Below are 12,930 nucleotides of genomic sequence, written 5' to 3'. Positions count from 1 at the left end.
AAGATGCGCTCCCCCTCGCCAGCTTTTGGAAAGCGCCGCAGCCACTCCAGGGAGCGCTCTCGCTCCCGCGGGCGCCCTCGCTCAAAGGGGCGCTCCCTCTCCAGGCGTGGCTTCCGAGAGGCTCCCACCACCTGGGCGGAACGAGCCAAGCAAAGTCCGGCACAGCAGCCAGCACAAGTAACGCACGCGGCACTGCCAGAGCAAAAGGAAGACCCTAGGATCGCATTGTTGCTTCAGGAGAACGCCAGCTTAAAAGCTCACCTTCAACAGATGAGAGTTGAGTTCGAAGCTCTCAAAATTCATCACAGGCCCCGGTGCGGCCTTCGTCAGCAGAGCCGCGGCCGGCTAAGCGAAGGATAGGTACGAAAAGAGAGGTTTCGGCGGCGTCCGACTCGGCTGTCCTTGGAGGAATCAGGGATTTTCAAAAGTCGCTAGCGCGGCAAGCGGAATGCTTTGACCTCGTAGCATGTAAAGTGGCAATGATCGAAAGCATGATTGGTCTAGGCGAGAACTCTTTTGTCCCGGTGACGCCCGTCTCGCTGGTTTCCCCGGCGTGCCCCGGTATGCCATTGGCTCAAGCCCGCGTAACTAAGGACGTGCCGGGAAGTCGGCAAACCAGTGGTAGTAGTCATGGCTTCGAACTCGAATGAGTTTGTCATTTGGCAGTGGAACTACGCGGGGTTTAGGAAGCGTAAGGCCTCCCTTCAGCAGTACATTGCCCCATTGGCAGTTAGGCCGCATGTAATTGCTTTACAGCAAACAATTGACGCGGCGGTTGCCTTGCCCGGCAATCGACCTGTATCGATTATGGGAGACGGGCAACGCGGTCTGGCTGTCTTGGTTCGAGGAAATGTGCGTTTTTATAACGCAAGCTTGCGCTAGCCAACTCTACTCTGGAGGCCCAGCACGTCGAAATTATCCCGAATAATTAGCTTAAGTGCGGCATATTTCTACTGAATGTTTACAGCATCCCTCGGAATGACAAGCAGGCGTTTTCCTCGGTGGTCGCAAAGGCGGCTACCCCAGCGGGCAAGTCGCTGCTTGTAGCGGCCGGGATTTTAACGCCCACCAACCAACAGGCCTTGGGATATCCAAAAACTACTGTTAAGGGGAGAAACCTTGTTCAAGCTATGACGGACTGTTCCTTGGAGCTTGTCACGGATCCTCAGTTCCCCACTAGAGTGGGTAATTTCGTTACGAGAGACACCACTCCGTATCTGGCACTTACCAAAAACGCGGCGGGAGTACAGTGGGCTAATTTGCACGAAAGCCAGGGAAGCGATCACTTTATCATCTCGGTTACGCAGGAAACCGGGGTGGCTCCACATAAGGAGTGCAAGGTGACGGCCTGGAACAAGTTTAGAAAGCGCCGCAAGGCTGATCAAGCCCAATATGGCAGGTTGGAGGAAATCATCTCGCGATTAGCGGAGGATGCGCTCCTCGCAACCAAGATGGTCGCGTCTGGACTCGCGTCTGGACTCGCGTCTGGACTCGCGTCTTGTGCGTCTGTTGGAGGCTAAAAAATCGCTGGTTCAGAGATGGCGCACACAGAAGCTCAATAGGAGGCTGCGTAAGCACATAGCGCTCCTGAATAAAGAAATCGAGAATTACAGTCAGGAGTTGTCTAGGCAGCAGTGGAATGAAGTTTGCTCAAAAGTAGACGGCAGATGCGCACAGGAGGCAAATGGAACCTATTGAAAGTACTCCTCAATGAAACTAACTCGAAGAGTAATCAGAGGTTGGCAATTGACCAATTAGTCCAAGCACAGATGAGCAGTGTAGTCGATGACACGACTGTACTTAAGGTATTGGCAGAGCGATATCTTCCAATCGGCCCCTCCGGGGACTGGGATTTGCCGGAATACCGGGGAGGGCCGCTGGAAGAAATCGACTCGCCCTTTACGAAACTTGAGATCGAAGAGGTGCCTCATGCGCTTAATAGTCGCTCAGCCCCGGTTCCTGACACAATTACGAACAGGCTGCTGCGTAATCTCGATGATTAGTCCATCCATAAGATAACCGAGGGGGTCAATCTCCTCTGGGCAGAGGGCCGAGTACCGGAGGCCTGGAAGACCGCCTCGGTTGCACTCATTCCCAAGCCGGACAAGGCACTCGCCAAGGAGAACCTACGTCCCATCTCCCTTACATCCTGCGTAGGGAAAGTGATGGAGCATGCGGTACACAACAGGGTCTCTCGGTATGTCGAGGATAAAGAGCTCTTTTCACACAACATGGTAGGCTTCCGGCCGGGTCTGTCCACCCAGGATGTGATGCTCCTAATTAAGCGGCAAATTATCGACCGACAAACCCTACATGTTCGGGGAATATTCTCGCCAAAGCGTTTGAAATTATTTCACATAAGTTCATCCTGGAGGCGGTCGAGAGCATGGATTGAGACCAAGGTTCCACGCTTATGTTCGCGCCTTCCTCAGGGACCCCAACGCAACTACAAAGATTGGGCGGTCCAAATCGGGAACCTTCGCCCTGGGTGCGAGAGGCAGGCCGCAGGGAGCGGTCATTTCGCCTCTGTTGTTCAACATAGCCATGAAAGGCCTCTCGGAGCGTCTTTCCGCTGTAGCCAATACAAACCACGCCCTATATGCCGACGACATTACTGTCTCGTGCATGGGAGGTTCGGATGCTGAAGTGGAGGAAGCGCTCCAGTCGGCACTGTCTATCACAGAAAGTTTTCTGTAGGGTACGGGGCTTCGGCTTTCACCCTCCAAATCAGAGTTGCTTCTCTACAGACCTGTTCGGCATGGGAGGAGGCCCCACTCACCGCTTGACCTGGTACAGATTTCGTTAACCATAAGGGACGGGCACGCGATTTCCAGAGTGAACTGCATTCGGGTATTAGGCTTCCTTCTTGAATGCAACGGCAGAAACTCACAGGTTTTGACCCGCATCATCTCCAAGACGGAAAACATGATTCAGCTTATTTTACAGGTTTCAAACCGCAGGGGAGAGCTGAGGGAAAGTAATGTCCTTCGGCTGTACCACTCGTTCTTCATAAGCCATATTATTATGTCGCATCATCTCTAAATTGGCCTAAACGCGAGGAGGATATACTCGACACTTTAATGCGCATAAGTATTACAAGGGTGCTAGGACTCGCTATAAGAACCGGCATGGGACAGGCTCATGAACCTGGTCATGCACAACACCCTCTCAGGGGTGACTGAGGCACAGCAACTAGCTCAGGTCGCACGGCTCTCCTCCACCAAGGCTGGGCAGCGTCTCCTACAGTCGCTTGGATGTCATCATACGGGCAGTGCGGAGCAGAATATATTTTTATCACAAACAATGAAGGGTACACACGAGGTGGAACCCTTCCCGCATAATATCCATCCGCGGTACAATGTTGGCCGGCGAAGGGCACGGGCCAAGTCTCTGCTTGACTTCGTAGCTAAATCCCCGGAAAAGTTAGCTTTCGTCGATGCGGCGCAGCTCAGACAGCTTTGCGGCCGTCGCAGTCCCGTATTCAACTCAGCTTTCCTTAGGAAGGTGTCTGCCTCCGTAGCAGAGAAGTAGCGATAGCTCTAGCGATGAAGGACCCTTCGCGTCCTGAGATATTCACCGACTCTAGGGCTGCCCTCCGGGCCTTCGCTTCGGGTATGGTCTCAAGAGAGGCTGCCGCTATTCTCAGTTCGAGGGGTGCAGGAGGCTTTCACGCAATTACCTGGTTCCCGGCCCACATGGGCTCAGGGTACATCCAACATTCCCCAATGTCAACGAACTTGCTCTGACCGTGCGTGAGAAATCACGTGCCGCGTTGGTCCGGGCGGGTCCGGAGGTGGGTTCACGGAGAGCTTCAGGGATCCATTTGGAACCTTCCGCGAAGTTACTTCGCACTATCAACTGTCAAGGTGGCGATACCCCCTCCCGTATTCCAAGCTTACTAGGCCGCTGTCGTCGGTTCTCCGGATGCTGCAGACAAGTTTTTTCCAGTCTCGCAGCACGTTTACTCACTTTGCTGAAGGCATAAATTCAGGATGCGCTAGCTGTGGGGCGGATAATTGCACACTCGCTCATATGCTCTGGCAGTGCAAGGCTTTACTTAGTGCAAAGTTATGCACAGACGAGGGGCTGGGAGAGGGCTCTTAAAGGCCGCGGGTTCTCAGTCCAGCTGTCGCCAGTCCAGGAGGCCTGCGAACGGGCGGAGGGCCATGGTCTTCCAACCGGCATCGGCGCGGCCAGCAACTGCGGCGGACCCCCCTTCGGGGGTTGTCTGATCGGGGTTCTCCAGGACCAACTAAAGTTCATTTCATCATCATCATCATCATAGTGGCTGCTTCCGTACATCATAAATATTATGATGATTTATAGCGCAGTGGGTTCCTCGCCAGTGCACTTTTATTGGTTTCCAAGGAAGCCCACAAGGCTCCCATGACCCATTTGCTCAGGGTCTCAATAACGTTAATTCCCCTACTCTCTATACCTCTCTTTCGTACGTTAACATATGTTACAAAGCGTGGTGAGATAGTTAAATAACGACCGGGCGTAACACAATGCGAATTACGTAAGTAGGAGGTCGTTTGAAGCTTCCGTCCCATTACAAAGGACTCAGCCATAATTATTCCTCGTGATCAACCATAGCGTCAACAAAATGCACATAATGCCTTACAGAGGGTACCTCGCTTCTCCGCAGAATGAAGAATAATATTGCGGTGGGTGCTTCCTAACTTCACAAAAATTATGATTTGTGGTGTAGTGGTTACGTTGCTAGTGTAGTTGAATTAGTGACCACAAGAGAGTTTACAGCGGGCTCTAGTAATGCCGCTCTTCCAGCTTTCGCTGTGATTGTGCTGTGCGTTCCGCGCAGGCCTGGCGTTTTTTTTCTTTACGCTCTCGCATTCAAATGACCAATGTCTGTTCCCGCCCTTTCTGGGTAAATATAAGCTGTCAATAACCTGTGGGGCGTACCCGTACATCGCGGCCCGTGGTAAACGGGTTGTGCCACACGTGTCTGGAGGAAAGGGTTTGACGACGTACGCGACAGAATTTTGACGTTTTCATGTCATGACGCAACAGCCTTTTTCGTCAAGTCCTCTTACCCTCCCATGCTGATTTTGGTCTGCACCTAGTTACGGAGGCAATCATGAGAGCACCCGGACTTAGGCGGCTAGATAGATAGATAGATAGATAGATAGATAGATAGATAGATAGATAGATAGATAGATAGATAGATAGATAGATAGATAGATAGATAGATAGATAGATAGATAGATAGATAGATAGATAGAAATGCTCAAAATGCCAAAGGTTCTCGAAGAAATGCTTCGCATTTAAAAATGCTTTGGCACTCGTGCACCTCTTACCTTCGCACTACAGCTCTACGTCGAGCCGACGCATCGAAATTTGTATTGAAATGATTACTTGAGAAAAGTTGCTTAAGAAGCTTCTTAATTATTAACTTCAGGTAATTTCGTTATATGGTAACTTTGTCGGTTGTGGCACTTTATAGCATATTCATTTTTTATAAGTCCTAGGGAATCATGTATCTTGAGACATGAGCCACTGAAATTGTGGGCGCCGATCGAGGCAATATCGAAACTGAACGCCCCGGGCGTGCAGGAAATCTTGCCGCTCTGTTTCGTGACGAATTTATGGCAAAGACACTTCGCAGCAGGATATGGCAAGGAAAAACGGCAAGACGTCTCGAATACACAAGTGGAGCGCTCATTCTCTGCGTTTTGTGTGTAGTGAGTAAGTCTCCTGAAGAAGACTTACTCCTCACTAGCACAGTTACTCCTGCGAAAACTATTCTTTGACAGGAGAAGAGAAGGCACCAAGCTGAAGGTGAAGCCCGTTTGTCAAGCTTTCGCTCTGGCGTCTCTCTTGCTGAACAATACTTTATCATTTGAAGGTAACGTTGTAGCCCAAGGGTGCTCCAAGCTACAAGGAAGCACTCTTACGGCTACAAATTTTTCTACGTTTATTGATTTCGTGACTACATTACGGTGAGCTAGCGGACAAATTTTACAAGTGTAAAGTCATTCTCTTTGCATTACAAAAGTATTCAGCTTAAGAATGTAATATACATTGTCAATCGTCAACGGTTCACCTGAATCATACAGGCAAATATTGCTGCTACACATTTCCGAAGTATTGAGAAAGGAAAGCGCATACAATCCCGCATCCAATCGACGACAGGTAAACGGCGACAAGTTCATGCTCGTTGAAAAAGAAAGACGAGGTGCACGCTTTATCATTCAGTGATTATTTGATAAAAATTAGCTGCCCTGTTTCCTCGATTTCGGTTTGGTAATAGTACTTGGTATATTTGCAGTAGTCCTTGGGATGTTACCTGGGCACGTGCCAATCGCCCCACATCTAGCCAAGAGCGACTACCGCGCGTTTAAACATCCGTTTACTGCACGTGAAATTTGTCGTTGTGACAATATTTTATCCATGGTGAAAATATAACTGGCAACTGAAAAAAACTTACATTCATCATCATCAACCTGACTACTCCCACTGGCGGGCAAAAGCCTCTCCCACGTTTCGCCAATCCACCCGGTCCTGTGCTTGGTGCTACCACGTTATATCCCCGAACTTTTTAATCTCATCTGCCGACCTAACTTCGTCTTCCACTCCCGCATTTGCGTTCACTTGGAAACCGTAATCAACGAGGTTTTTCAAAGTGAAAAAAAAATGGCCAGGCCTGCGCTGAAACCGCAGCACAGTCACAGCGAAAGCTGGAAGAGCGGCGTTTCTAGAGCCCGTTAAGCTCTCTTGGGGCTACAATACAAGTACACAAGAAAGGTACCCACTACGCCATAAATAACAATTTTTGTGAAGTTAGGAAGCACCTACTAAGCCATTATTCTTCATTCTGCGGAGAAGCGAGGCACCAGCTACACGTCTGTAAGGCATTACGTGCACTTTGTTGACGCGACGACTGATGACGATGAAGAATTATGGCTCAGCACTTTGTAATGGGTTGGAATCTTTAAACGGCCCACGAGTTATGTTTTTTTGCATTGGGTGACGCCCGATCGCTATTTCCCTCTCCCATCATGCTGTATAACATACGTTGACGTGGGAGAGAGGCAAGGGGGGGGGGTGAAGAACTTTACTGAGATCCCGAGGAAATGGATCATGCGCTTATGGGCTTCCTTGGCAACCAATACAAGTGCACTTGTGAGGAACCCACTACGCCTTAAATCATTGTAATTTTACTGAGACCCTGAGGAAGTGGATCATGCGCTTATGGGCTTCCTTGGCAACCAGTACTAGTGCACTTGCGAGGAACCCACTACGCTATAAATCATTGTAGTTTTTGAGAAGTAGGGCAGCAGGCACTGTGCCATTTTTCGTCATTCTACGGAGAGCGTTGGTACCTGCTAAACCCATGTGAGGCAATTTGCGAACTTTGTTGGTGCTGTGCCTGATGACAATGAAGAATTATGGCAGAGTCCTTTGTAATGGGTTGGAAGCATTTAACAACCTACTCGTTGCGCAGTTCGCATTGTGCGACGCCTGGTTACAGAATACGCGTTGTGCGACGCTTGGTGCTTATTTTACTCTTCTACCACGCAATATTGCGTATGCTAATGTGGTTCCTTCCCGACATGAAGCCTGTATAGGACCTTTTTGCAAACCAGTTTCAAGCACCGGTATGGCTGAGAGGTTCGATGCTGGGCTCCCACGCAGAGGGCCCACGTTCGAACCTCGTTCCATCCTGGAATTTTTTTCTTATTTCGTTTTTTTTTCTTATTTCGAGCGATACTGGTTACGGACACCGGCGGCGGCGGCGGCGGACAACTACGGCGCCAAAAACGGCCGGTGAAATGATCTCATAACAGCTTTCGCTGTAAAATCCGACAGAGGCTCAAAGCGAAGATGCGGCAAAATCTGCTACTGCCCGACCGCTTCGCACGAAATTCTTTCCAACACGTGGTATCTGCTGGATTATTTTGCTGCTATAGCAATTATATGAACCCTCTCGGCGGATTTGGCCGTCGCCGTCATTTCCCGGATATGTATGTGTATGCATATAAAAATGAAAGCCAGATATAAAACTATTTCAAAAGAAAAAAATTCCGAAGCGCTCGTTCGGGGTTTCACACCTGTGACCCTTCGCTCCGCAGCTCGCTGCCTTAGGCAATTACGCCATGGCTCATTCGTTCTCCAGGATATTAACGGCAGAATGCAAACGCACGTGGCGTTTGGTAAAACGCACGGGGCGCCACACGTGGTGAAATTAAAATTATGTGAGACTCGGGCCATGCCGCATCGTTGCCCGCGCTGCGTTTCCGTCGTGCTGCTGTCGACCCACGCTAGTTTTTCATTTTTGGGTTGTAGCGCCAAGCCGCTCAAGGCCACTCGCCAAGGAAAAAGAAGAGCGTCCTGTGGCTCGTGGTGGCGCGAGCTAGTAAGGAAAGCTTTGGCTCTTGTAGACTTAAGCCACAGGAGGGAAGAAACGAGGCGGCTGAACCAGAATGACAGTATATGCGTTACAACGCGACAACAACCCTGAGGCTAAAATTGCAGCTCAAACGCATACCCAAAAGGAAAGAAACGTACCGCACAAGCGCTGACTAAGAACTGCTTTATTATTCCATACACCAATGCATCTATAAGCCCAAGACAAGCTTACCGCACATGACTGCACAACAATAGCTCTAAACCAAAACGTGTAACAAGGATGATAGTGTATTAGATATGCAAAGACATGAAATTATATTCAAATGCGTGCAGGGACAAAGAAGTAAAGAAGTAAGAATGACAAAGAAGTGCATTTGCGCTGTAATTTTAGTCTCGAGAATATGTACCAACTAGAGCCAAATGCAGATTTATCTTAGTGAACAGAATCGACGCCGGCAGGGAACACGAGCCGCGGCTTCACGTTCCACTGCCAAGCGCCGTCTTTATTTTGTTCTTTGAGGTCGCCCGCTCTGCGGTTTTGTTCCCCGCCCCCAGGAAGGTGCTGCAAGGTATTGGGAGAACGGAAGCCCAAGAGTGCGAGTGTGCCTTCCGCTCTGCGCGCCCGTCCTGGCGGCTCACGAATTTCATGGGTCCCCAATTTTAAAACTGTCGTGTGTTCCGCAGGAGTTTGGACTGTTGCGCCTTCAAATTGCAATTTGATATACAGGGCGTGGTCAACTGTGCTCGCGCGATTATCTCTTGAGGGGGAGTTTTGTACGTCTTGCGCCTTCACCGCGATACTTACGTTGAAGCTATAGACCACACGAACGTCACATTGCTCGCTGCAGCGGCCGCGTTTGCGAAAGGAGTGATCTGCTAGCTAGAAGAGCCAAAGTAGGGGTTAGTTGAAGTAACAGCTGTGACAGCTGGCGCTCGACCTACGTATACCTGTGCATTCTTTTCGTGCCTCCTCCTTTCTGTTTGAGCAGAGTGCTTCAAGTGTCGAGCTGTGGCAGTTGTTAGTGCGCACTGGCCTTCTGTATTTTCTTTTCCTGCGTCCTTTGGGCTTGAGCAGCGCGCAGCAAGTTTCTAGCTGCTTGATGTTCTTCGTGTGAGATCGGAATTGCTTGCTATCGCCTTCATTGCTTACCCCTTCAGGCAGAACTGTGGCTTTTTTTAAAGCCCGTTTTATTGAGCATCCTCCCCCTTTCGAACAAACGTGGTTTTGCAGCAAACGTGATTTTTCAATGCCTGCGGGATCGGTCAATATAGGACGAAGCGGCGATGTCGCGTAATGACGTTATCTGTGGACGTCACTTTTTGTGGCATCCTAATGATGTCACAAATGTTCGCGTGTAGTGACATCATCGGACGATAACGATTTTCATGCATCGCTCTTGTAGACGCCGACGTTTACTTTTCACACTTGATGAGGCACCTAAGGCACCTTAAAATAATGAGCGTTCTTTGCCACTATGTACCTCGTCGATCCCTCGGTGCTGTAACCCTCGCCAACCTGTACGGCCTACCGAACAGCGTAATACGCTACTATTTACGTTTGGAAACCGCGTTTTACGGCAGCAACTCTTGTCGTTCGACTTGTTCATCTCGTATATACATGCTGCGATTTCCTACTAACGTTTGCTCCTTTCTTCCTACAACACCACGTACATAGAACCCAATGTCCTGATTCGGTAACCCATGTGTAAAATTTCTCACGTGGAATCTTGGTTCTGCATGGTGATCCAGAGTCGATAAGAAATTGAAAAGTTGCACAGGCGACTGTCAGATATCTGCAGACAGCGTACAAAGCCCGCATTCTTCAGGTATTGGGAAAATCTGCAGCTCACGATACAGGAACTTTTGCAGACATCTGTGTGAAGAAAGGATAACACAGATGCAATTTTTAATGTTCGGAATAAGAGCTTTTTTCTTGTTACAAACATTACTGAATAAATTATTCCCAGCGATGAGCTTATACGGCTACCAACGATTTCTGCTATGGGTTATAAAATAACTCTAACGGTTTTCTCCTGAAAGTGTGCCGCAACATAAATAAGCATCTTTATCCTCTAAAACCTGCATTGACGACAAAGGTAAATAGTTTGTTGCCCTTTAATAATTCGACAGACGGCAGATACAAATTTTCAAATACGTGAATCCTGTTTCGGTGCCTTGTAGTCCACCACTGGATCTACTGCAGAAAATGAATGCGCTGAGGCGGCTGAACAGCGTGCTCGATGAACTCTTTTCACTGCCGTCATGGTATTCGATGGAATTGCAACACTACTCACCTTTCGCGAAATTTCGGTTCACATTCTCTGCCTGGTGCTTCGCCGTTGAAAAGTTGCCTGTTTACGCCCACTTTTCTTCGAAATGACGAAGACGCTCGGAAGCAAGGGGCATGGTAGAGTTTATCAGCTGCACCTTAATGACAGAGCGTCATTGAACAGCGTTTGTATATAGCCAACGCCTTCCGAAAGCGCCACTAATGGCCAGGAGCTGACGATATTTTAAGGCGTGTGCCGCTTTCCTTTAAACGCGCAGCTCTTGATGCTTATTAGGAATAAGGCAGCCAGTTCCACGACGTAAAAACCTTCGGACAGCAAAGACATAATTAAGATGGTGGTGATAACGAAAATAGATTTAGGTGCACTTTAAAGAACTCCAACTGGTCAAAATTTCCGGAGCCCTCCACTATGGCGTCCCTCGCAATCATTTCGTGGTTTTGATACGTTAAATCGCAATAATACTTATTATTAGGCAGCAAACTATTAAGCTATTTTAACACTACGCTCTTTAACGCAGGCAAGAAGACTTCCCAGCACTCTGCGGGACTGCTCGACTTCTTGGGATTTTTTCACTTTTCATGGTCAGCCGTATACAGGATATTGGTTACTGTTAAACTTATGTTATAATCAGCCGCCATTAAGCATATGCTACTGAACTGTTAGAGATTCGCTATTTGCGCATTGTCCTAATTATTGTATCCATTGTTAATGTCTCGCTACTTCTATTTTGCCGTAAGCCGTGATCGATCTTACGTATTTGTGTGCTAGTTGATATTTATAGCGAAAGCTGTTATGAGACCACAACAGCCGACTTTGTTGGCGCAGCTGTCCACAGCCGCCGCCGCCGCCATTGTCCGTAACCTCCATCGCGCACTACGAAAAAAAATATGCAGGATCCGGCGGCATTTCAAGCCAGGCCCACCACGTAGGCAGTCAAGTATTTTTCCACGGAGCCGCGCTGGCACATGAAGTTCTTTCACAAAAAGACCCAATACAAGCGTCACATCGGGCGTGGAATAATGCTAACACATGCAATACAGAGATATATAAGGGCAAAATAAAAAACGCCAGGCCTGCGCGGAAACCGCAGCACAGTCACAGCGAAAGCTCGAACAGCGGCATTTCTAGAGCCCGTTATAAACTCTCTTGTGGCTACTAATACAAGTACACTAGCAACGTACCCACTACGCCACAAATCATAATTTTTGTGAAGTTGGGAAGCACCCACCGCGACGTTACTCGTCATTCTGCGGAGAAGCGAGGTACCATCTGTAAGGCATTATGTGCACTTTCTTGATGCGACGGCTGATGACGATGAAGAATTCTGACTGAGCCTTTTGTAATGGGTTGGAAGCTTTAAATGACCCACTAGTAACGTAATTCCCATTGTGTGACGCCCGGTCGTTATTTCACTCTACCACCACGCTTTATAACATACGCTAACGTGAGAAAGATATAGAGAGATGGGAATTAACTTTATTGAGACCTTGAGGAAATGGATCGTGGGGGCCTTACGGGCTTCCTTGGCAACCAATAGAGGTGCGCTTGCGGGGAACCCACTAGGCTATAAATCATAATTTTTGGAAAGTAAGGAGGCAGCGACTACGCAGTTTTTCGTCATTCTGCGCAGAACCGTAGTACCTGCTAAACACCTGTAAGGTATTATGTGCACCTTGTTATTATGGCAGAGCCCTTTGTAATGGGTTAGAAGCATTCAACAACTCACTCGTTGCGCAATACGCATTGTGTGACGCCTCGTTACAGAATGCGCGTTTTGTGACACTTGGTTGTTATTTTACTTTTCTACCACGCTACATTACATATGTAATGTGGTTCCTTCCCGACATGAAGCCTGTATAGGGTCTTTTTGCAAAGCTGTTTCAAGCACCAGCGTTGCTCTGAGGTAGGATACTGGGCTGCCACACAGAGGACCCAGGTTCGAACTTCGTTCCATCCTGGAATTTTTTTCTTATTACGTTTTTTTTTCTTATTTCGAGCGATAGTCGTTACGGACACCGGCGGCGTGACAACTACGGCACCAAACCCGGCCCTTGTTGTGATTTCATAACAGCTTTCGCTGTAAAACTAGGCGTCACACAGTGCGAATTGCGTAAAGATTCAGCGGGTTAAAGCTTACCACATATTACAGAGGACTCACGCATAATTTTTCGACGTCGCCAGCCACAACGTCATGTATGACTCACAGACTGTATGTATGACTCACAGACGCGCAGTGTGAATCTCGCTTTTCCACGGAATTGTGAATAAC

Source organism: Rhipicephalus sanguineus, chromosome 8, assembly GCF_013339695.2.
Source record: "Rhipicephalus sanguineus isolate Rsan-2018 chromosome 8, BIME_Rsan_1.4, whole genome shotgun sequence".
Lineage (NCBI taxonomy): Eukaryota > Metazoa > Arthropoda > Arachnida > Ixodida > Ixodidae > Rhipicephalus > Rhipicephalus sanguineus.
The sequence above is the reverse complement of the archived record's forward strand: the minus strand, read 5'-3'. Positions refer to the sequence as shown.